This window comes from Apis cerana, linkage group LG13, assembly GCF_029169275.1.
Source record: "Apis cerana isolate GH-2021 linkage group LG13, AcerK_1.0, whole genome shotgun sequence".
NCBI classification, from domain to species: domain Eukaryota; kingdom Metazoa; phylum Arthropoda; class Insecta; order Hymenoptera; family Apidae; genus Apis; species Apis cerana.
Window position 1 is genome coordinate 8,926,487 of NC_083864.1, and position 23,617 is coordinate 8,950,103.

At 33.2% G+C, this 23,617-nt stretch overlaps 1 protein-coding gene and 1 long non-coding RNA gene across 13 annotated transcripts in view; one reads left to right on the forward strand and one right to left on the reverse strand.

Moving 5' to 3' along the window:
- The window catches only part of LOC108004003 (putative polypeptide N-acetylgalactosaminyltransferase 9), a 326,811-nt gene that overhangs the window by 164,049 nt on the left and 139,145 nt on the right, over positions 1-23,617 (forward strand). For all 12 annotated transcript variants that reach the window (XM_062084087.1, XM_062084088.1, XM_017066613.3 and 9 more), the window contains one exon: positions 5,875-6,080. The gene's annotated coding sequence lies outside the window, so the exon portion shown is untranslated. The remainder of the gene's footprint in view (positions 1-5,874; positions 6,081-23,617) is intronic.
- Positions 7,081-22,477, reverse strand: LOC133667200 (uncharacterized). Its single transcript, XR_009832457.1, has 3 exons — positions 22,236-22,477; positions 7,857-8,009; positions 7,081-7,465 (listed from the first exon to the last, which is right to left on the reverse strand). It is a non-coding gene; the product is annotated as an uncharacterized LOC133667200 (long non-coding RNA).

Consider the following 23,617-nt stretch of genomic DNA (forward strand, 5'->3'; position numbering starts at 1 on the left):
TATTTGATAATCCATTATTTTGAAAGAGAAATAATATCTAGAATTTTCATCTTAAAATCTTTCATCGACGAAATAAAATAGAAATCTTTCGTTAAAAATTCGAACAATTTTTTAATTGATTTTATCATTAAATAGGAGAATTCAGAAGAAATATATTTTATACAAGTCAATTTTATAAATCTTATGAAAATTTAAATTCTTGTATTTCAATTTCAGATAAAAAATTGAAATATTTTTATATTTTTCGATTTTACCTTTCTTACGATATCATTTTTCACATTTTTTCGATCCTTTATCTTTCAAATTGTAAGATAATACTTCGATAAATAATAATATTAGTATCAAATTGCAATTATAATAGCACGAAACGATATAATAACAATTGTCTCGATCGGTATCCGAAACCGTAGGTGTCGATTCTCGGGCGTTTGATTCGACGCCAAGTTGGCGACGTCCAATTTACTGACTGTAACTACTAAGTGGCAGTAACTGGTACGATACCAGCAGCTACTAAGTAGCTGTAATTTCACTGTTAATGAGAGTTCTCCAGATACAATGATGTTGCGTGTGAGGATCGTCGTAGATAGATCTTGTATCTCGTATCTCTATTCCCTTCTTCCTTCACCTCTCAACGATGCACGTTTACTTTGATCATAGAAAACGAAACACGGTTCACAATCTTATTTTTATTTTTTTCTTCTTTCACATTTCGATATGAAGATAAATTTTTGTCTGATACTTCAACAATTTTGTTTCAACTTTTTATTTTTCTATTCCATAGATAAATTAATTCAATATTCGGTATTTTATTTGTGGATAATTGCTTAAAAGAACACATAAAGAAGTATTATTGTTCGCGAGATTTTCCTATGCAGAAAAAAATGTGAAATGCGGTATTTTCTTGCATAAGGGCATTTTCGGTATATAAGAAAGAGAAATAAATTTTTATCTCAACGTAGTAGCATTATTTTTTGAAAATTTTTTCACGAAAAATATGCACAAATAATGTTGCAACGTTTTTCTGAAATTCCTTAATGTAAAAATTAACTTAAAAATTCCTTTTCTTTTTTTACACCAAGAATCACAAATATCTATATTTCTTCGAAATATATAATAAAAGCGAAGAAAAACAAGAAAATTAATTAAAATATTCATTTTACATTATCAATTCTCCATTCAATCATTTTTTGCCCAATAATGATAATAAGTTCTTATCGACTTAAAGCAATACAATTACTCGAAAAAACGAATCTCGCCAAAGAGTATCAAGGCTGAACAACAAGGGACGTGGAAATTCCCTGAGCCGAATCTCTGAGAAGGATTTCGAGGGGTTGGCTCTCTTCGGTCGAATTTTATTTTCGAAGGGAGCTTTGCCGAGTTTTCGTCGTTTCCGCGGCTGACCGCAAACGGTCTTGCAGAGGCTTACGAGCAAACACGAATCTCTTGAGCCGAAGTACTTTCACTGCAGCTGTCCAAGTTCCCTCTGTTGCGCCACTCCCCCCTCTCTTCAACGAGCAAATTTCCATCCGGTGTTCCGGATTACAATTTAAATCGTTTGCGGTTTTTGGTATCTCTTGGAACGGGGGGAGTTGTTTCGAGTAATTGCCACTACTGTTTATATTTAATCGGTTATTTTCGGCTCGTTTGTGCGATGGAATTTGGAATTTTCGAAATGAATTTTCGAAACGTAAACGTTTCGTAGATCTTGGGACGAGAGTTTTGTTTGTTTGTCTCGTCCAAATCAATTGATTCGATATTTCGAAATTGAATATTTTCAATGAAATTGTTTTATTGCGAAATACGATGTTCTCGGATAATGAAAAATTGAGTTGCGATAAAGGAAAAATTAATTTTCTACAAATTTGTCAGATATTATTATTCAACTGATGATTGAAACGAGTCGTCGATACTTGAATTGAATATAATAGTGGATAATTTTCTTTAAAATAAAAATAATATTATTTATCAATTAAAATCGTGTCAAATTCGCGATGTCAAATTTGAAATTGACGAGGGAAAAAACGCAAGTATGACGCGTCTCGGTTAACTATAGACATCCGTTACGCAGCAACTCAACTTCCTTTCTCTCTTGTTTCTCGCCCTTCCGGTTCACGAGGTGGAAAGCACGGGGCTTGTTACCGCTCCATGTTGCCATTGTGTTAATATTTGAGGAAGCAAGCTTGACGCTGCTTGTGCTTGTTGATGGATGGCTCTTTATCTCTCCCTTACCCGTTCGATCAAATTAATCATGTACAAGACGAATTGCAGGTCCGACGAAGAATCATCAACAACCTCACCCTCACCTTTATCCTTCACTTTCTATTTTGATGTTTTTAAAAATCGAATAAAATTATATTATCGCACGATGGAATTTTAATCGTTTCGTCAATAATGAAAATGAAAATGTTCGAGGGGAAAAAATCTAATTCCGTAGATAGATATTTTATTTTAAAATTTTGAGAGATAGGAAACAAGTAACGAAATTCTTTTAAGAATATGTCAGTTAGGGAAGATTATAATTGATTCAAGATTGAAAAAAAAAGAAAAAAATTTACTTTCGAAAATCTCGAAAATTAATCAAAAATAACATGGAATCACAAAATAAAAAAAAGATAATGATATGATCCAATAAAATCTCAAAAATCAAGAAATCACTAAGTAACATCTTTTACGCTCTAAAAAAAAAAAAAAGAAAAGAAAATCGGAAAATCAAGAGAGATAATAATCTCTCGCACGCCTGAAAAATCACAAAGTAACATCCCCTTCTCCGCATCCTGTGGATAAAACCACAAAATCAAAAAATCACAGAGAGGCATCGCCAGCTGCAAGAGGTGAGGATTATTCCTTTCAACGGAAAATCTCGGAAGAAAGTGGAAAAGGGAAGAGCGCGGGTTTTTCAGCGTCGCGTAAAAACGTTTTTCCCGCCTTATTCGTCGGCCACACAGACTCGAGGGGTGGAATTGAAGCTGGGTCTGTGGCATGGCGAAACGTCTGGGTCGTTAAGCCGGCAGGGATTTTATCGTGCATGTTCCACGGTCAGCCGCGTAACCGGTATTTCTACTGTCGTTGACGCTTAGTCACAATGTCTACCTTTCCTGTTTCCGTCCGTCTTTCGCGTCTTTGAGCGGTTCACCGTGTCGCTCGAAGCCGTGCCCCGTGTTTAAACCTTTCCAGATTCCTCGCTTCTTGTCGTCTCGAATAAAAACTGTAATCCCTTGCCGCGACGAATCCCACCACGCTACGAATATTCTGTATTCACTTGTTAATTCGTCCCTGAAAAATGGACTAGAATGAAGTATAATTAATTTTTTTTTTTTTAAATAAGAATCGAAGAAGGAGAAAGGGGAAAGGGGATCGGGAATTGAGACTCGATTAAATATATTAAATTTAAGTTTTAGTGAAAGATGGATTTTTGAGGGGAAGAGGAATATTAGGTTCCTTGTCAAAACGATATGGTGATCAATATAAGAGATTCCATTATATTAGGAATTATTGCGATTAATTTTCGTGAGATGTTTTCGTTTCTGGTGTAACGAATAATGCAATGCGTTATTAATGGATGGTTTGTTTTATTGTTAAATTTGATTCAACTATTTATTCCAAATATATTATTTTTTTCCTCTTAAAAGTCATTTCTTGCGACAAGTTTCTTGACCAATAACGTTATAATGAACAATTAAAGGGCAAGTATAAGTTTGTAGCTAGTGTTTCTCCTGCGTATCGTTTGCTCTTTTCCAACCATTCCTTTGCATTTCTCCCCGGGTCTTATTCAGAAGGGGGATCTAAGAAACTCGTTTCGTTCACATGAAAACATTTCTGAATGCTTCTTCAACGGTAATCCCTTCATTTTTTCTTTCACCAAAGAAGAGCCCGTTTAATTAAACTCGTCATTATCGTTATTTTTCGAGTAAATGGTAAATAATAAATAAGAGAGATATATTATTCTTTGCGGTGAGAGATGATAGCGAAAGAAGAAGGAAGAAGAAAGAAACGAAGGAAATATATCCAACGATGTGGAAATTTTTGATGGCTTATGTAATTCCTGCAACTGTATAAAATGAAATGTATTCATATATCCATAAATATGCAGAGGATGCAGGGGATTGAGAAGTATCTTTTTTTAAATTAACAATTTTACTTCTTCTTAGTTATTAATTATAATATTTTGTTTTCATAGAAATTTTAATAGAATAGCTGTAAAAGCGTCAATAAAATTGCATCGATAATTTCATTCCCATTATTCCAAATCGCATTTGCCAATATTAATTATTTTATTATTATTCCATTTGCAACAAATATCGGAATAAATATACATATCCAACACTCGCATATTCCAATTTTATACCGATTTGCATACATGAATATTTATTATATCCTCATTCTAAACATTCTAAACTTTTCTTAACGTTATCACGTCACACGTTGTCTTTGCAACGTATACAACATAGTGCATTTAGTTGGAATTTTTAATTATGCGTTATTTGTTCTAACAAAGTTGATTAAAAAAAAATTAATTTCGGAAAATTTTTAAATTTGCGAATTTAGTGATGGAAAAATATATAATATAAATAATTATCCATCGAATTATAATAGAATCGTTGTTTTCTCCATATCTCTGTCCTCCTTATCAAGGAGAAGGAACGTGATTGTAATTATTATCATCTCCCCTTTTTTTTCGTCCATCTCACTTAGAAGCTCTTTTTCTTTATCCTTTGTTGGCTACTGTATACGAACATCTCGAAAAATTTGATTTCCTCTATTTTTCTTTATTATCGAGTCCCTTCTTTCCTGTCTTTCTTCAAATTCGCCCCCTCCAGCCCTTCTCGCTCTTTTTCTCGCATCCCTCTTTGCAAAAAGAATGGCATGAGCAATATCTCCCTGCACGCGTTATAATTACCACGAGCCACGTTTCTGCCTTCTGTGAAATAAAATATTTATAAGTCATTGTTATATTCAGTTATATTATTTAAGGGGGAGCAACGAGAGGATTAGGAAGAAGCATTATTTAAGAGGCGATGGGGCGATAAATAAACGAGAATATTTTGGCTTATGATTTCTCTTCGAAGAGAACGTTGGAGAAAGAATCGTGAACATGAAATCACAAATTTTGACCATTCCCATAAATTTTTAAATATATTTTAATTAAGTTTCAGATTTTGATTTTTATAATCTTCCAAACGTTCCAATTTTCTAATATCCTTCAAGTTTTAAATTAATATCTTTCGAATTCTCGATCGAGAATTTTTTTTTTCTCTTCAAGATATTTGAAATTTCATGATATGGAAACTTTAGAATTTGTTTAATATTCAAACATTTTTGAAAATTACGAAAATATAATGGAAATTTTATTATTGAGAAAGAAAAATGCTATAATCTTTTTTATTATGTAAAATTAATTGGATTATGCGATAGAAAGAAACAAATAAAAATTATTTAAAATTAACGCAAATACATTAAATTCAATAATAGCTTTTAATTTTCTCTATAAAGAGATCCTTAAGTGGAATGTCTGACCACGCATCGGTCAATACTACTTACTCAAGCGTTCCAGCCTCGAAACACCTTATTTTTCTTTAATAACACGTCAATTAAGTTATCACGCAATATTTAACGTAATTTATAGTTCCTTTATCTATCACCTTAATTAATCACCTTAATAATTACCGGTTATTTTTCTTTTCTCTCAAATAAAGAAAAAAAAAATAAGAAACTTTAATCCAAATACGCGATTTAAATTTTCATTTCCAAGGAAAAACAATGAATTTTATAATCGTTCTGAGATAGAGATTGTACCTAAAAAAAATAAAGAGAAAATTTCACGAGTTTAATCGCTTTGCCACGTTGCTTACCAGATTCTGATTCTTTTATTTTCAGAGCCACCGAGGCGTGAGTGTCTACGCGAGTAACAGTTTTCCGGCTCGGTTCCTAAAACTTTCACGGTTATTCGCCTGGGCCCGACAACTTCGTGAGAGATTGTCTTCTCGTATATAGAGAACGAAAGCTGATGAGCAGCGAACGGAAGTCGATCGTCTCGTCGGATCGGAAGCTGTGAACCTAGAACGTTCTCACGATTCACCAAGGTAAGTTTCACTATTTTAGAATATTATTTCTTCTCTATCTCAGTCACAGATAATACCGAAAGTGAATTTTTCGGTTGAATTTCGAGGGAAAGTAACGAGTTAAAAAATAATTATCTCGTAACATATTCTTATTTTAATTAAAAATATATTTTTTTAACAGGGGATAAAACAATTTCTTAATTATTTATATACAAATATTTTTCTCTTCTTCTCAAAATACATTGTTTTCAGAATAAACTAATAAATTCATCCTCTCGATATAATAACATCTTCTTTTCCTTTCGAACACTGACCATTCGAGGCGAGTTAAATCTAAGGAAAATTGGTCGTAGATGATAACTCGATAGATGATTCGACTTTTATGCTTGATTTAACGATGCGTGGTTGGTTGTGCGCGAACTAGGAAACCGGGGGAATACATTTAATTAACTCGGTAAATCGGCCGGTTGTAGGGCCTACTCGACGCTTTGATAATCATCGCCGTCGATAATTCCTGTAGCGTCGTCGATTCGCGCGCGTATCTTAAGTTAATAGGTCACTGCTTACGTAAGTGCTTCGAGATGCACTTTCGAGTAAGCAGAAATCCGCCTCTACAAGCGGGATTGCCTTCGATTTAACGAGCATCGTTTGTCATTTCGTTTGAGCAATAGTTGACGCCGTTCCTGGGTAGTAATGAATAGAATATGAGAATTAATTCGGAATTTTTTCCCTCTTCAATTCGTTATTATATATCGAAGAGAGAGAGAGAGAGTGCAAACAAAGAGAATGTAGAAATTTTCTTTTTCATTAAGTAAGATTAAGTAGGAAATATTATTTAATAGATGGAATCATTCGAGAATTTATTTAAATAAATATTGTTGATAAAGACAAACTTCTTATTATTAAATAAATCTAGTGAAAATTTAGTGGAAAATTTAAAGATATTTTATTCATAATTATTATTTTTTTTTTAGGAAATTAATATTTTTCAGATGTAATAATAATAATAAATTCCGCTGAATAACATAGAAAGATGAATTTATTTAAAATTTAGTGACTGTTTAGTTTAATTTATCACGTATAATTCTCTAACGAATCGTTACGGTATATCTATAATATTAATTTCACAATATTGTTGCGCACACGTTGTTGCTTTGTTTCCCGTATCAATAAATTCGAATATAAATACACGTACCATTTATTAAGGTCGATGTATATTGGCGAATCAACAATAGAAGATTCCTAATAATTCTGATGAAACATTTATTTAGCGAACCAATCCGCATAATGGACGAGTTCACTGTGCACCCAATATGGGCGCTTTGATGACGCTAATTTCAGTTCTGTCATTCGTGTACGTGTCCTGGGACAATAATAGCTCGGTCTGGTGAATTCAGCCACATGTTCTGCAAGAACACTTCGTTGCATTAGTGGTAGAATTATAGTACCTCTCTTTTAATTTCGTATTTTTATCACGGTAAGATACTTCAAACTCGTCTAAGTCCAAATTTATTTTTTTACACGATAAAAACTTCAAAGAGATTTACGTAATTTCTTCTTGTCGCTCTGATATTACTATTTTTAACTTAATGATATTACTATTTTTTTTCCTTTTCTGTTTTAATTACTTTTCTCTAGAAAAAAAGTAGAAAAAAATAGTAATAGTAACAATAATAATAAATAATATTCCAAGATATTTAATATCAAGATATTAAACTTTCTGCTGATTAAACAATTGGAAAAAAAGAGATTCTATATCGACTACTCGACGTAAAAATTCTTTCGTCATCTGCTTACCTTCTGGCTCACGCTAATCTCAGTTCCGGAAGTGCACGTGTTGCTAATAGACAATGGATACCGTATCTCACAGGGTGCACACGTGTTCGAACTGATATGCGGATATCGTGTACCATTGGGCCGGGTATCCGCCTGGCCCAGTCCTTTGTCCTCCTTCGAACAAAGGGATTCGAATAAACGAGAAAATAATATTATTCATCGAAATAAAAATCGAGATTTCGTATGCGCTGAAAATCCAAGATGGAAACTCGTCTTTGACGAGTGCACGAGTTGAAATGCTAACCATTTTCCTCGGCTCCCTTTGCCTGAGGCCCAACCGCGTTAATTAGCTTAATAAACTTTGAGAAGATGGATCGTCACAACGACCACTCGTGCTCGATTCCCTTTGTAAAACGACTGTACGCTGTTTACTCGTAAGGGATGAAATTTTGGCAAGATGATAACTCTTGTAATAAACGTAACTTTAATTTTGTGTATGCAAATTGGTAGGCCAATAATGAGGAAAAAAGTAAAAAGGTATACTAATTTTATGGTTAGAACATAACCTATATAACATGATTTAATCTTTGAAGTTTGTGTCGTGAATTCGAATTAAATTCTTCGTGCTCATTTATAATAGGAAAATATAAACTAACTTTATAGAAAGGGTATATAATCTTTAAAGATCGCGAAACTTTAACAATAATTTTGTAAATTATACATCTCTTATTTAAATCACTTTCGAATAATCGAAAATCTTAATTTCCTATCGATATATTTTCAACGATTATTTAACTGAGAAAAAATAAATAGTGAATAAAATATGAAGAAGAAAAATTTCGTTTTTCATCGCTAATCAGCACGCTGGAAAGGAAACCGCTAGGAAATTCGTGATCCTTTGATCTTTCCCCGACTAAAAAGATCCTTTTTTCCCCTCTGCCAGTTGTCCCGATACTCGCTGACGTTCCGGTGTTTCCAATTAACGTCGAGAATCGCGACTTCCAACCAACGTCGCGTTTCCTTTTTCACGAGTGCAACCGGTAAATTACTTTTTAAGTGTCTCCGTCGGCATTAAGGGCGTCGACGTTGCTTAATGACTGTCCAGCTGTGCTCTAACCTCTCTGCGATCCACGTGATCGATCATTCTCCTAAAACTTTCCTTTCGACTTCGTTTAATTTCGAAAATTCTTCCACGAAAAGTTTGCGAGTATCGTTAATATTTTACATTCTTCTTTTTCTTTTTCTCGTGTCCCAAAATTTGGAGAATAAAGTTAGGTTAGGTTTAGGGAAATTTTTGAAAGAACGATAAAGTTACTTAAATTGCATTTAACAAATTTCGCGAGGAACGTGTTTTTAATTGGATTTTTCTTTAAAATTCAGAAATTTGTAACGAAGGAAAGGCGAGAGGTTCGAGCTTAAATCGCATAGGTTTTTTTCAAAGAGCAGTGGATAACGCGGCAAATTTAAATGGAAAGTAAATGGACTTTTGATCGAATAGCCAGAGGTAAAAGGTTGAATCAAGAATTGCCGCAAATTTGTTTGTCCAACACAAACGAAAAGTTCGATACATTTTAAACGTCCATATCGCGTGTTCCATGACAAAGTTTCGTTTTAATTCATTCAGAAAAATCGATCGGATCTCTTTTTTGCTATTTAAATTATATATTATCCAAAACACGATATTTCAAAAAATCAAGCGAAATATTTCAAATGATAGATTCCAGATAGATAAAACGAATATAAATATTTTATAACGTGAAAATTTTAACGTTGAAGTGAAAATTGGATTTAATAATTAACCATTTTGAATCCATTGAACTCGATTCAAATTTTGTAAACGTTCCATTCATTCGATTTCAACGATCATTATATCGTTTAACTTTTTTATCGAATTTAATAAATCGAACGATCAAAATCCCATCGTTGGAACTTAGAATCGTAGTCACCCAAGTAATCAAAGAGACACTCGATTGACAAATCGAACGAAGCAAATATCGCGAAACGTCCAAATCGATTAGGGCGCAAAATTGCAAATTCTCGAACAAATTAAACTGTTCTATCTTCCCCCTCCCCCCAATGTATATCTCGGCTGGAAAAATTAGACAAGCGGGGCAAGAGGGGAGATCTTAAGCAATCATAAGCAGCCTGATCCTCTTAAATATGAAGAATGGTATCATCCTTCCACTCGAGGCGTCATCTTCAAACACGCTGAGTCGTCGACGATGAAAAAGCACCCTTAGCATAGGTTAAATGTACCACGGTAAGGTCACGGATGGCGATTATCGTGTCTGCGGCTTCCAAGATATCTTGATGCAGCTTGCGGCCCCGCAAAAAAATTCCGTCGCTCGCTCGCTCACTTACTTACTTACTTACTTACTTACTTACTTACTTACTTACTTATTTACTATCTCTTGGCTTCGTGGTATTTCACTTTAACGAAGAGGATGATCGCGATGTCGAATGAATTCTTAAGTGTGATCTATTTTTCCTTTTTTCGGGGAGGAGGGCAGAGAATTTGATTTTGCTCCTTCTGAATGTAATGAGATAAATTCTAAAGAGAGAAGAGAGGAAAGCTGTTCCTTTAGGGATAAATAATTTGAAAGGGTGAATATTTTTCTCGTTAATTAGTTGATACGGATATTTTACACTTGAATACTTGTATTAAAGATCTTATTTAAGATCTGTTATATTTAATCCGTAAAAAAAGGAGGGAAAAGTATTTTTCAATTTAATGATATTTTTAATTAAAATCGCACGAAAGAGTAGACATTTTTATAGATATTCAAAAATTATTTTTTTTACATACTCCCTCTGTTTGATTTTAGAGATCTCTATCTCCAATTCAGATAAAGGGAGATACCATCGTATTTTCTACGAAAGTGAGAGCGGCTCGCTCCAGATTTTATGATAATTTCGATGACGCGCGATCAATTGCAGCCTCGAGGTCGCGATATCGGTTTTATGGACGCGCGAGGACTGCCCGCGTGGGTGTCGAGCTCTTTGGAATGCGCGTGTGTGCCGTGAAAGTCCGCATTCCTGGCTTCGGTGGGAGGATTATTGCCACCGAGTCCAAGGTCAAACTCAATCACGGACAGAATGAATTTATATCTTCGAGGATATGGATGGGTGAAAGTTGTTCGAAGAAGGGTTCAACGTGGATCGTGAAGTCAAAATTGATCATTTAATTATGTACGTACATTTCATAAAACACGTTCTAAAGAAACGTACGAATGAAAATGATTGAGAAGCGATGAAAATTTTCATGCAAAAAAACGTATTACATTTTTTAAAATACATTTTTTAAAAAGAAATGGAAAAAGATAATGTTCATATCCGCTTGCTTCTTCGCGAAACGAATACATAAAATTGATGTGAATCGCTATACATTATTCGAAAAAGAAAATCGGAGCGAAACAATAAAATTTAATTGAAACGCGAAGAAATACGAAAAAGAAAGAGCATAAATATTCAATCATTCAGAAACTAGATCGTCTTTGTTCTATCGATCGTCGACTAAAATAGCGGCAACCATTGTCTTCACTTTCCATTCCATCCTCCTTCCCAAAATAAATATATTCGAATCTCTCTCTCTCTCTCCCCCTCCCCCTCCCCCGCACACTCATGATATTATAATTTCTTTCCACGAATGAAATTTCCATGAATTTATATAGCAAATTATCAGCCGGCCAATACTCTGGAAAATTAATCGAATTATACGCGATTGAACCCCTTGATTCCCCGATGAAAACCGAACGAATTCCCTTTGGATGGGGCGATGGAACTTTTTCGTTCGGGAAATTATCGGTGGTCGCCGATAGAATGCTAATTATCGAACGAACGTATAACAATTATCGGGTTTCGGCGGTTTTACACCGACCATCAGGCGATTATTCGTTATTCTCTGATGCGGCCAGGATGATTCCACCCGCATCCTCTCAGAACAATCGACGTTTCGCACTTTTGTGCGATCCAGCGATAGGTTGCTCGTTAGATTTTATTTTCGGATTTATCTCTCTCAGTCGGGATATCGGAATATCGATTTTTCTTATGAACAACCATCGTTTTCAAAATGTATTATATACAACGTATTCCACCAGAAATATTTTTTTCTCTCTTTTTGCAAGATCTGTGAGTACTGATGAATCGCGATTAAATTATAGTCTTATTGGAAAATTGTAATTTATTGTAATTATTCTTTAGCATTAAGTAAGAGTTTAAAGTGTTAAAACGTAATATTATTACGCTGTGTGTGCATAAAAAGAGTAGTTTTATGGGCTGAGAAGAAATTAATTTTAATGTTTATCCTCTATGTACTAGGAATTTTCGGTTTGAAAAGTATTTGAAAAAGAATTGAAGATCGTATTTACCTTTTTTTTAGCTCTACATGCGTACTTCTACTTTTTTTCTCTCCCTCATGAAAAATAATATTGCACTTGTTATTTACAAGCTCGTGGCCCATATTTTCGAAATTATTTTTTAACGAAGTAACTTATCTCACGCGCAAGAAAAACCGGCGCGTTTTCGAGTCAAATATTTTTCTTCTCTATCTTCCCCGCAACGCGCGCTTTTAATAACAAAATTCTGTTCGTGCCACCGTGCTACGTAAAGAATTTTCATATACCTCAACATGAATTCTTTGTTAAAAACTCTAAGAAGCTCTTCAGATCCTTATTTTAATTTTTTAGGGACATTATAATTTCTACTTACCACGATGAATATACGAATTTGTACATAATTTGTTAATATTAGATTAACATTAATAATATAGAATAATATTAGACAAAGCTACCATCTTGATTTTATTAATCAATCACCAGATTTTAAAAATTGATTATTTGACGATTAAACAATTATTTATCATGTCAAAGCATCTTCATAAATTCTCTTCACTTATGATAATTTTACAGAGATGAACAAGCGAGTTTAACACTTCGAACTGGTTAATTAACCGTAGATCAATCATCCTGCATTATGACGATTATTCGCATTGTATTCGTTTCATTTCTTCGATTCTCGTTCCATTCACGTTTCATTTATCATCGAGAGACACGTCTTAACGAGGAGAATCGAGAGACTTTCTTACGAGACTCTGACTTTCACGCGTGCATCTTTTGATCCGTCATTATCAAAACTAACTAGTTTTCTATTTCAGTTTATACTTCATGATGTTCAGCTGAATCAGCGAATATTCGAAATCCTCGTCCTCGTATCCGGGAGAGAAAGAGATGAGCACTTTTATCCCTGTAAAATCACGAGTTTCTAATGTCACGGACATCCAGTAACACGGTTTTCTTTTCTTGAGAAGGAAAAAAAGTTGTAGTCGATTCTCGGCAAACGTCGGATAGAATAAAAGAAGCGTAAAACGTTTCGAATCGATCAGCGACGGATGCTTAAGGCGGTGTTGCGAAACAGTCTTTAATTGCGAATGGATTTCTTTGTGTCTTTTTCGATGTTGTTGCCGGTATTCTTAAATGGAGAATTACTTCGAAACAGGATCTCTGGTTTTATTGAATTTTTTTTTTTTTATGCAGTGTGCAGATGTTGTTGTTGCTTTGTTCGAAATAAAATAGCTGATGATTGACAATCTTGTTGCGAATTATCTTAAGCAGATTAATAATTTACAATAATTTTCTTTCTGCTTTCCTTCTGATAATTTTGTAATTTTAAATATTGATATTTATTTGAAAAGACTGTGTAGATCCTATTTTTTTAATATCGATAGCAATACAATTTATCTCGTTAAATTTTTCACAAGAATTGCTGGGATAATGAAATTCTAACCTCACTTTTCCTTTTTTTCTTCTTCTTTGATTCTATGCATCACGCAAGAAAAAATAGCACTCACATATTTTAATTCATCGAGTACTTTGATTAAAATCTAATTGTTTTCAAATTACGTTGATTTAAAGAAAAATTTCAAATTATTTACAATCGAACGTATCATTAATTATCCTAAGGCAAGAAATTTTACATTTTTAAAAATCCAAAATGGAGGAACTTTTTTAAAATAAAATAAAATCTGTCTGAAAAAAAACTCACAAGAACATCAGTTGATTAATCCATCAAAAAAAAAAAAATTCTTTCCCCCTTTTTTATTATTCTCTGCACAAAAACCGCACGTTCAAAGGGGATAGCTCGAAATCCAGCGCGAAACCTCGCGGAAAAGAGAATGGGCAAAGGAGAACCTGTGAGGAAAAATTGAGTGAGAGGGGTCGAAACGAAAGGAGGGAAATCGTGGGTGCAGGATGGTTTAAGAAGTTTCTTCCTTAACAGGAGGAAGGTTCCTTCTGTGATTTCTACGGTTGGAAAGGAAGCGGTCCTGGGTTACTGCTGCTTCCTGTAATCCTACTTACGAAGTTCGGTAATGCCGTGGCTATGAATAACGGTGGGATTACGTGGCAAAAGTCGATGCTCGATTTCTTCCCCACGCTGGCCAACTTTCGAATCTCCGTATCGTTGTCCGCTGTTTGACTTTTCCCTCCGATTCTTTGGCAACCAGTAGATAAGCGCAATCAGAAATTGCCATCAAGTTTTCGGTGTGTACTTGGAAATTGACCGAGTTGTTCGCGGCCCATGGTATTAGCTCAGAATTTTTCGTGGATTCTTTTTTAATGTTTGTTGGCAAATTGTTTTTCTTTGATTCTCTTAGCAATTCCCTCCTCTTCTCTCCTTTTCTTATTGTTTCGTTGCAGTATTTTAATTTAATCTCAATGTAGAAAATATGAAAGATATCTATCATTGGATGAATGGTACTGGAAATATCGAGTATTTTAATTTTATGCATTAAAAATATTGGTGTTACGTGTAGAGATATCGAGAGAGATTGGAACTTGATATTTTTGAATCTCGTAAAATTTAAGATGAGAATTCCTTTGGATGTTGAAATTCGTAAAGTTGGCAATTCTAAGTAAGTAGTAGGTTAGAGAGGTGTGAAGTTTGGGGATGCAAAAGAAATTTCGAAACTTGTAGAATAATTTTGAATTTTAATATACGAGTGGTTTATATCATTAGGAAGTATTTACGAACTTTAACTTTAAGGAACTTGATGGAAATGATGATTTTCATTTTTTGGAAATGATAATATGAATTATAACGATAATATTTATGCATTTAATATTTTTTATTTCGAAAATTTATCCATAAAACGTAGTGCAATATTTGTTAGACTTAGTTCACTTGATCCATCAATCTTAAAAGCAGAAATGTGTATCGCATGATAGAGTACTTCCTCCATGTGATTATAGATGATCATAGAAATTTGATAAAATTCGCAAAATATTTCCATTTTCTTGTATCTGTTTTAAATACTTTTTGTTATAATTTTAAATATTAATCTTTTAGCAATTAAAATGTAATTATGGATAATTTTTTCCAGTAAAATAATTTAATGGATTTTTAGCAACGAGTTAAATAAATTCTACTACAGGTATAATATTTCCGCTTTTTCTATAGCGTGCATGGTTTAAAACACGATTCTAAATAATAGCTTGTAGAAGTTTTACTGCATATAGGATGTTCTATAACCGTGTTGTGTAACCGAGAGAAAAGTTTTTTAACCTGGATGCTATTTATCTGCTTTTTCTACTTACTCTCTATTTTAATTATTCAATAATTTTTATACTAATTTTTAAAGGGAAAAAATATTATTCTTTACGTACGAATCAGAAATTTAATAATAATAAAATTTAATAATAATCGTACGAAAATTTTGGTTGAGGTTTTTTTCATTAATTCCTTATAATTGAAGTTACATTGAACGAAATGAGACAGAGATAATAGAACGATGACACAGGGCGCCGCACTGTGGCGTGGCAGTGTAACAAACATGAAGCTGTCTTTCTCTATCTCCTCACTTCATCTAACGTAAAGTAGCTTATAACTTGATAAATAAGCTTCATTCGAAATTTCTGTATACAAACTTTTACATTTGTTTTGATCCTTTGTTATTAAACTAATTACATCTATTTTTATCGTTATTTCTAATTTATTCTAAAAAAAAATTCATCATTTCATTCTCTTACCGAAAATTTAACCAAACATTGAGCTTTAAAGGAATAATAAAATGATTATCCATCCATTTGCATCACTCAAGATACTTCATTATTTCATGTGTATGCACTTGACGAATAAATATTTTCACAAGAAATGGATATGAATCGATTTAATATCAGTAGAAAAAAATTATCCCTTGTCAACATCGCAAGATCTCTGATTATTTTATAACGAATTTTCTCGCTGCGGGACGATTAATTGTAATTTTTACCACCGACAATTATCATTTCCGTGACCGATCAGGATATATTTTTATTGCGCGAGAACACGAGAGCGTGATAGTAAAAACCCTCTCGGTGTACTCACGGCCAATCGTTTTAATCAACGGTGGCCATTAATAGTACCTTGTCATCGTACCAATCGTTGGTAACCGCTAACCACTCTCAAGGATCGATCTTGAATCGTTGAGACGTAAAAAACGCATGCTTCTTGGTACACGTGAGCGTAATTGCACGAATCGATTTCGTTCCGTGATGACTTTTGCTGCAGATTGGAAATATTCAATCTTGCCATTGATTTACGCGATTGTTTTTCTTTTTCTCTTTTCTTTTGGTAATATCAGCTTTTTTATTATTTTTTTTTTTTTTGATCTTGCATCGAATGATTGGTTGGCACCTGAAATATTTAAAATATTTTATTAAAATGTTTTTAATAATTTGATTTGATATCGAGATTACTTTTGGCTTTCGAATTTTTGAATCTATATTCACAATAACAAATTTCAATGATTTTATTTGCTATGAAATCGAAATAAGAAATTATTTTCTTATCTTTTATTTCTTTATTTTCAATCATATTCACTTTTTTTATTCACTGCTCTTTAAATATTTTGAATTTTTCTCATTTCATAATTTAAAAATTTTTATTCAAGAATCCTTTTTCTTCTATTTGCTATATTTGAAATATTATAATATTTTATTTTTAAAATTTAATATAATTTAATATAATTTTTAAAATACACATTCGTTGCATCAGATAATTTTTTATTATATAAAAAGGGGGGGAAATAAAAACAGAGAAGAAATTTTTATAACTGGATGGAAAAATGTCACGAAACGGATTTATCGTTAATTACTTTTCCTCCCGATCTGTGCAACTTGCATGGCCGATATTTCCGGATCGTTCGATTCGTTTCCACGTGGCTTCCGGTAGTTTTGAATAATGGCAAGTGAACGATCGATGGTGAAAACTGAGAATTAATAACTGCAATTCGTTGAAGCTGGTCGAATTTTTCCAATGTTGCTCCTGATCATTCGTATTCTATCATTTCCTATTTTTTTCTTTTTTTTTTACTATTTTACAACTCTTTTATCTTTCTTTCTTTTACAATTCTCATTCTTCCTTCAAATTTCTCTCTTTTCCAAAGCGTTTATAAATTAACAAATAAATCTTTATCCTTATTTTTGTGCGTCAACTTTTGTGTTCGCTTTCGTCTTTAGAATCGATCCTTCGAAAATGTTCCACATCTTAAGTGTCAGTTGATTAATTGTCACGTGGCGCTAGTGTCGCATCATCGGCAGTTATAATGTTAACGAATCGATCGAAATATTTTCATTTCATTGATCTACAATGAATATGAAATTAATCAAACAATTTTCTTGTCATCTTCTTTAATTTTCTTTATAGCTGTGCTATATAATAGCGTCACGTGGCGAAAAGGAAGAATTAATATCCGGTAATTTGTCGAGCTGGTTGGAAATTTCGAGGATCGAGCAAAGGACTAGTCACGATGATAAGTCACGCGCGATCCACGAATTTCTCTCTTTCACGAGGCACGAGTTTTTCCAAGAGATGGAATTTCCACGTTCCTCTTTTCGAATCGATTTTCAAAATTCACCGCCTACACGTGAATTTACATAATTCATTACCCGCATCGGCTTGCTCGAATCGATTTTGTGTTTGAAGAAAGATCATTTTTTTCCTTCTCTTGTCCGCTGCATTATTATTATTTTTTTTTAATCTTGTAACAATCTTGCGTTATTTTAAAGTTTTATTCAATTTAAAATCATCTTTCAAAAATTTCATTCAAAAGTTCTTTCGTTATTACGATATTATTTAAAAATTATGGAGAGGCACAGAATTTTAAGAATGTAGAAGTAAAATTTTTATTTACGATAAAAAGAAAAAACAATGAAACTATAAATTCTCTTTGATCCGTGTCTCTGAGCACGTATTATTTATTCATTTATTTTTTCTTTTGAATTATCATTTTTCAAATCTATCTGCATAAAACCTCTCTACTTCTCTCTGCAACATCAAAAGGAAGAAGGGATGAAAATAAGAAAGGAGATATATCCCCGGGTTGGGGAAGCACGAAAGAAAGCAAATTCGCCGGGCGAATTCTCGCATAATCCCCTAAAAAGGAGAAAAGGAGGAAAAATTTCACGAGCAGCCTCCTTAACCGGCCTCTTATCGAGCAAACACCGGGATACGGGACGATCGTGGAGCCGGGCAGGTGGAAAATTATTAATAAACATATTCAGAGGAGGAATTTCGTCGCCTTTAACGCGACGTCCCACAGGTCATCAGAATTTTCCATCGAAACCGCGATCCCCCAACCGTCTAGAAATTCAGATAAAAGTGCTTCTATCCCGCTGGTAATACGTTCTCGAAACGCGAATCCGCCCGATTTTCTCTCGACTCGACGTTTGAGAAGGAGCAAGATTAGCGAGGAAGGAAGGCTGGTTTGGACCCGAGAAACGAGGAATGTCGGGTTGCAGGAAGGTCAGGGGTGAAGGTAAATCGGTTTCGATGATCCTGCGCGGAATTCCTGTCGGATTAAGAAGCGAGAAAATTGTTCCTCGAGTATCCTTCTCCGCAGAAGAAGATCGAGAACATCGAGTCGATTCTCTTGGGTTGCGATCGTTGCTACGCTTGAAATTATTGAATGGTGTCGATCATGTGTTCGAATCTTTGATTCCTTTATTCCGAAATTATCGTGAAATTTTAATTAATTTTTGAATTAATCGATCGATGTATCGGATAAACGGGTTCGTAGATTCTTACGAAGACAGAATGAAACGTCGATTTTTTTCTATCCATCCAACGTTATAAAAATCTTATTGTAAGTAGAGTAGTAGAAAATCAATATATCGTTGTACAAGTGATTTCTTCGGGTAATGGATCGTGAACAACGAAAGTTTCGTCCGGAATTAACCGAGTTGAAAATAAAAGGAAGAAAGGAAGCGTGGGGATAGGGGAACAACGTGAAAAATGAATGGAAGTTTCGAAATTCACGTCTGGTGCACGAACGGGGGGGAGGTTTGGTAGTTAACTGAGACCCGTTTTCAATCAAATCCTGCGGCCGATAGGAGATTTAAATTCGTTTCGACGTAAATGAGTCCACTTCCCCTCCTCTCTCTCTCTCTCCTTTTCTCTCTTCCCTGCCAGGAATTCGATCGGGATTTTGTTACGGTGAAAGATATGTAAAAAAAAAAAAAAATTCTCGCGAATACGATACTTCCATTTATTTTTACATTCCAATTTTCGTTTTACAATATTGAAAGAGATGAAAAGAGAAAAATGTTTGAAAGAAAAATTATTTATTTTTTATTTTCGACGCGACAAACGAATTCATGCGAGGTGTAAAATTATTGCAAATTATAAATTGCGATATTTAAAGCGTGAGATATAATTTTGCGTGTAATTTTTCTAGTTTACGTAAAAAAATTTAAATTTACATAAACATGAAAGAACGGAGAGAGAAGAAATATTATCGTATAATTTTGTCAAAGTTTTGCAAAAATATGATAGAATTCACTGAATAATTTATAACAAAATCCCGATCGTAGCAATTTTGTAAACGAATCTCATATTTCTATTATCCAAATAGTATGCAAATTCGTACATATGATTGAAGATACAAACGTTACAGGAAACGTAGCGAAACTGAATTTATTATGTTTACGAACAGGGATTACGATTTCCCTTGTATAGTGATGAGCTGAATAACAAATCTTGTTAAATTGTGGACTAACGAGATCGTAATGCGATCCTACGAATCGAAATTAAACGGGAAAGAAATAATACCATCTTCTATTATCATTTCGTGATGCGAATACGTTTGTTCTAATCTGCTTGTAAAGCATTACCGTGTTAAGACTAATATCAACTAATATTTGACATTATCTTATAATAACTTCGAATGAAAAATAATGATGTCCCTTATCTAGTAGTGAGAACGCGCGAGAAAATGCAATTTGCGTTTTTATTAGGAGTAATGCAGATATTACGTCGTGTATTCCTCCTCTGTCCGTGAAATACTTTCCTTATTTATACATTGTTCCACTTTATCCTTGTATTTTCATTTTTGTACTTGTGCTCACTTGTAATGAGAAAATTAAATTCTTCTTGCGTATTACGATTTTTTCAAAAATCTTCTTACATCCAATTAAATTAACTTTTTGAATTTAAAAAAAAATTCTCCATGTAATAATTAATTAAAAAAAATAATATCAACTTATCTTAGGAATCGTCGACTTATCGTAGGAATCTGTGAATTCAATGATCAATATCCACAAGATATTATTATTTATCTAAATTATTGGATTCAACGATACGAAAATTTAATAGAAAAGTACAATTGAAACGTTAATAATTTCGAATATAATCGAATTCATAAAGTAACAATTGAAGGGTGAAGAAAACGAGTTGCGAATCGTTAATTGCCATTATTAATATTTATCATATTTCTAAAATAATCTCGAACATTTAATGGAAAATAAAAGCGTCTCTCTCTCAGAAAGCGGCTCAGAATTGCTGGTCGTTTCGCTTTTTATCTCCACGTTCCAACCTCCAATTTCACGAGTGAGTCGAGTTCCGAGGTCGCAGCTCTCGCAGAAGGTCGCGATCTAGATCTTGACTCCTGGTTGGAACCAGTTTGCGAGGCCAGCAAGCTTTTGCTCATTGCAACACGTCCAGGCTACTGACCCTTTGTGTTTGCGCCTGTTTTGCCACGCAATTTCACGGATTATCCGGAGTTGTTGCTAATCTACCGTCGATTAAAATCCTTCTTTGCACGTGCTTTTTGCTGCGATCTTCGCACGTTGATCAAGGCGATGCATCGCGATGCTTGATTTATAGTGACTCGTGAAATGAGTTGGATAATGGATGGCGGTATGGATAATCGCGAAGATTGTGAATTCTTTTTACGATTTTTTTTCTTTTTTTAGTTAAGGCTTATTTAATTAAATATTGGGATTTCGAGAATAGCTCGTTAACTTTTGAAACTGAATAATATGAAGATTTTAATTTTAAATATATATATATATATATATTTCATATTTACGAATGAATGAAACGGATTCTTTTTTCTATAAATTATTTATTTTGAAACAGGACTATTTTAATCTTAAATTTTTTCTGAGATTAGATTATTATTTACGAGTTATCTTGAGTGTTAATCTGCAATGGAAATTTGTATCTTAGAAAAATTAATTTTGCCAAAGAAGATTATTTTTAGTAAATTTGAGAGAGAAAGAAAAGCGTGTCATTTGTCATTTTAACTTTAGTCATTTATAAAATTAAAGAGAATTGTATTTCTAAATTTAAAATAAAAAAATATAAACTATTATTTGTTATTATTATTTCACGCTCTTTTACGATTATAAACTATATTCAAAACGATCCAAGTTCATCGATCAAAATATCGATGCGAGTTCCCCTCAATTTTATTAGAAATTACTATTTAAAATCGCGTCACGATAAACGCACACTGGCCACTGGTTTAACTCTCGTTTCACGATTCTTAATCGACTCATCTGTCGACTAATAAAACCGACATATTTTATATCGATGGTACGCCACATGTCCTCCCGTTATCCATGCAAATTCTATCCAAATATTATCCTACGAAAGCCAGACAGGACTGGAACGTTTCAACGTCACAGCTAATAATCCTTATCGAAATATAATTCGTATCGGGCCAATGTTCGCATTTGGCAATTTTCCTAACGATGGTTGAGCTTGAAATATGAGAATGATTATACGATATATAAGTTTAAAATATTACCGTGATCGAATTTAAAAAAAAAATTAAACGATTGTCAAGAGAAACGACAAGATTATTTTTATGATAATGAAACGAAAAATGTGTACGTTTTATTATTTATTTTCGAAAACTATTATTTTATCGATTAAATTTATTAATTTAAAGAGTTTGAAATTGCATTTTAAGATATGATAATTGTTAATGATAACGTGAATAACTTAAATAAATCTACGTTGGAAAATCATACATCGATTAAAATAAACAGGGAAAAATATAAAGGAAAATAAAGTATTTGGTAACAATATCGAATGTTAGTACTATTTTCTAGAGATGAGAGAAAAAAATTGTTAATTTCTTACCTTTAAAATATTCTATTTTAAAATATTTTTTTCACTTAAAAGAAATTGTGATAATTTCTATTTCTTTCCTTTCTCAGTATGCAAGATCACGAGTAAATTAAGACTTTCCCTTGCACAATCTCGAGAACAATTCAAATAGCTGACATCTTGCTTAAAACGTCCATTTCGTTCTCAGTTCTAACCCGATAATCGCCTGATAGCATGCAACCGGAAGACTGTCAATTTAGCGAAGACTGTCATTCACTCATTGCAGATGTGCATTACTCAATCTAACCAATGTCCGAGGGAACGAGTTCAAAATACTTGGCTCGTGTGCCGCGTAATTGAGTTCTAGATTCGTTCTATAGCCGTTCACACAGGGCGTTCCCCTCCTCTTCATAACCTCAATTCGGACATTGCAACTTCATTCTTTCTTTCGTAAAAATAAGAGATGCACGCGAATTTCTATGCCTTGTTAAACGGTTTCGCGTAATTGGAACACGGTAAAGAATTATTTGGAACGATATTTCTTCCTTTCTCTCGTAATGCTATTAGTTATTTGTAGAAGATAGAATTGTTTTCGAATTGATTACGAGGCGTAATATTATGAAAGTAGAAATTGCTGGCATGTACGATCAAAGCAATATTTCAAAATTTTTTCTTCTCTTGAATCAAATTAGTAGAACAAATTTTTTTTTTATCAGCAAATTGATTCATTTTGATGTGTAAATTTCGTGAAATATGTAGGTTATGTTGACGAATTCTGATAGATTTTAATGTAATGCGATGAAAACGATATTTTTCTGTGAGATTTATAGAGTTTATTAATTCAATGTTTTTGGAAAATGGCATTCAATAAAATATTAATATTCTGGCTAGGAATATTTATCTAAATTAATTTTATCACGTTGAAGTTGATCGAATAAATCGTTTAAATATTTTTCCATGTGAAAACCAGTTAGTCGAGAATATCACCAATGGTGAGATTAATTTCGTAAATTAAGTTTATGAAAATTACTTGGTTGAATAAATCAACATAATAGTCTGAATAAACGCATCAATTTTTACATTTTTTGACATCAGCGGATAAAATTTTCGAACTACTACAAATTAAATTTGTATAAACTAAAATAAAAAAAAAGCATTTTAAACATTAACTCAATTATCATTTAAATGAGCATGATATGCAATTTCTTTTACTCTTTGAATATTACCATAATCATAATCATCATATAATAATTCATTTCTCATATTTCTTCTTCTCCACATCCTACCATTCTTCTTCCTCTTTCCAAAGTCTATGAACTCAACCAACCTCTTTCTAACCAATCCCACACTCATCCCTATCATCATCCAAGTATCCAAGAATCTCTGGCGACTCGTGGGATCGACAGACAAGAATC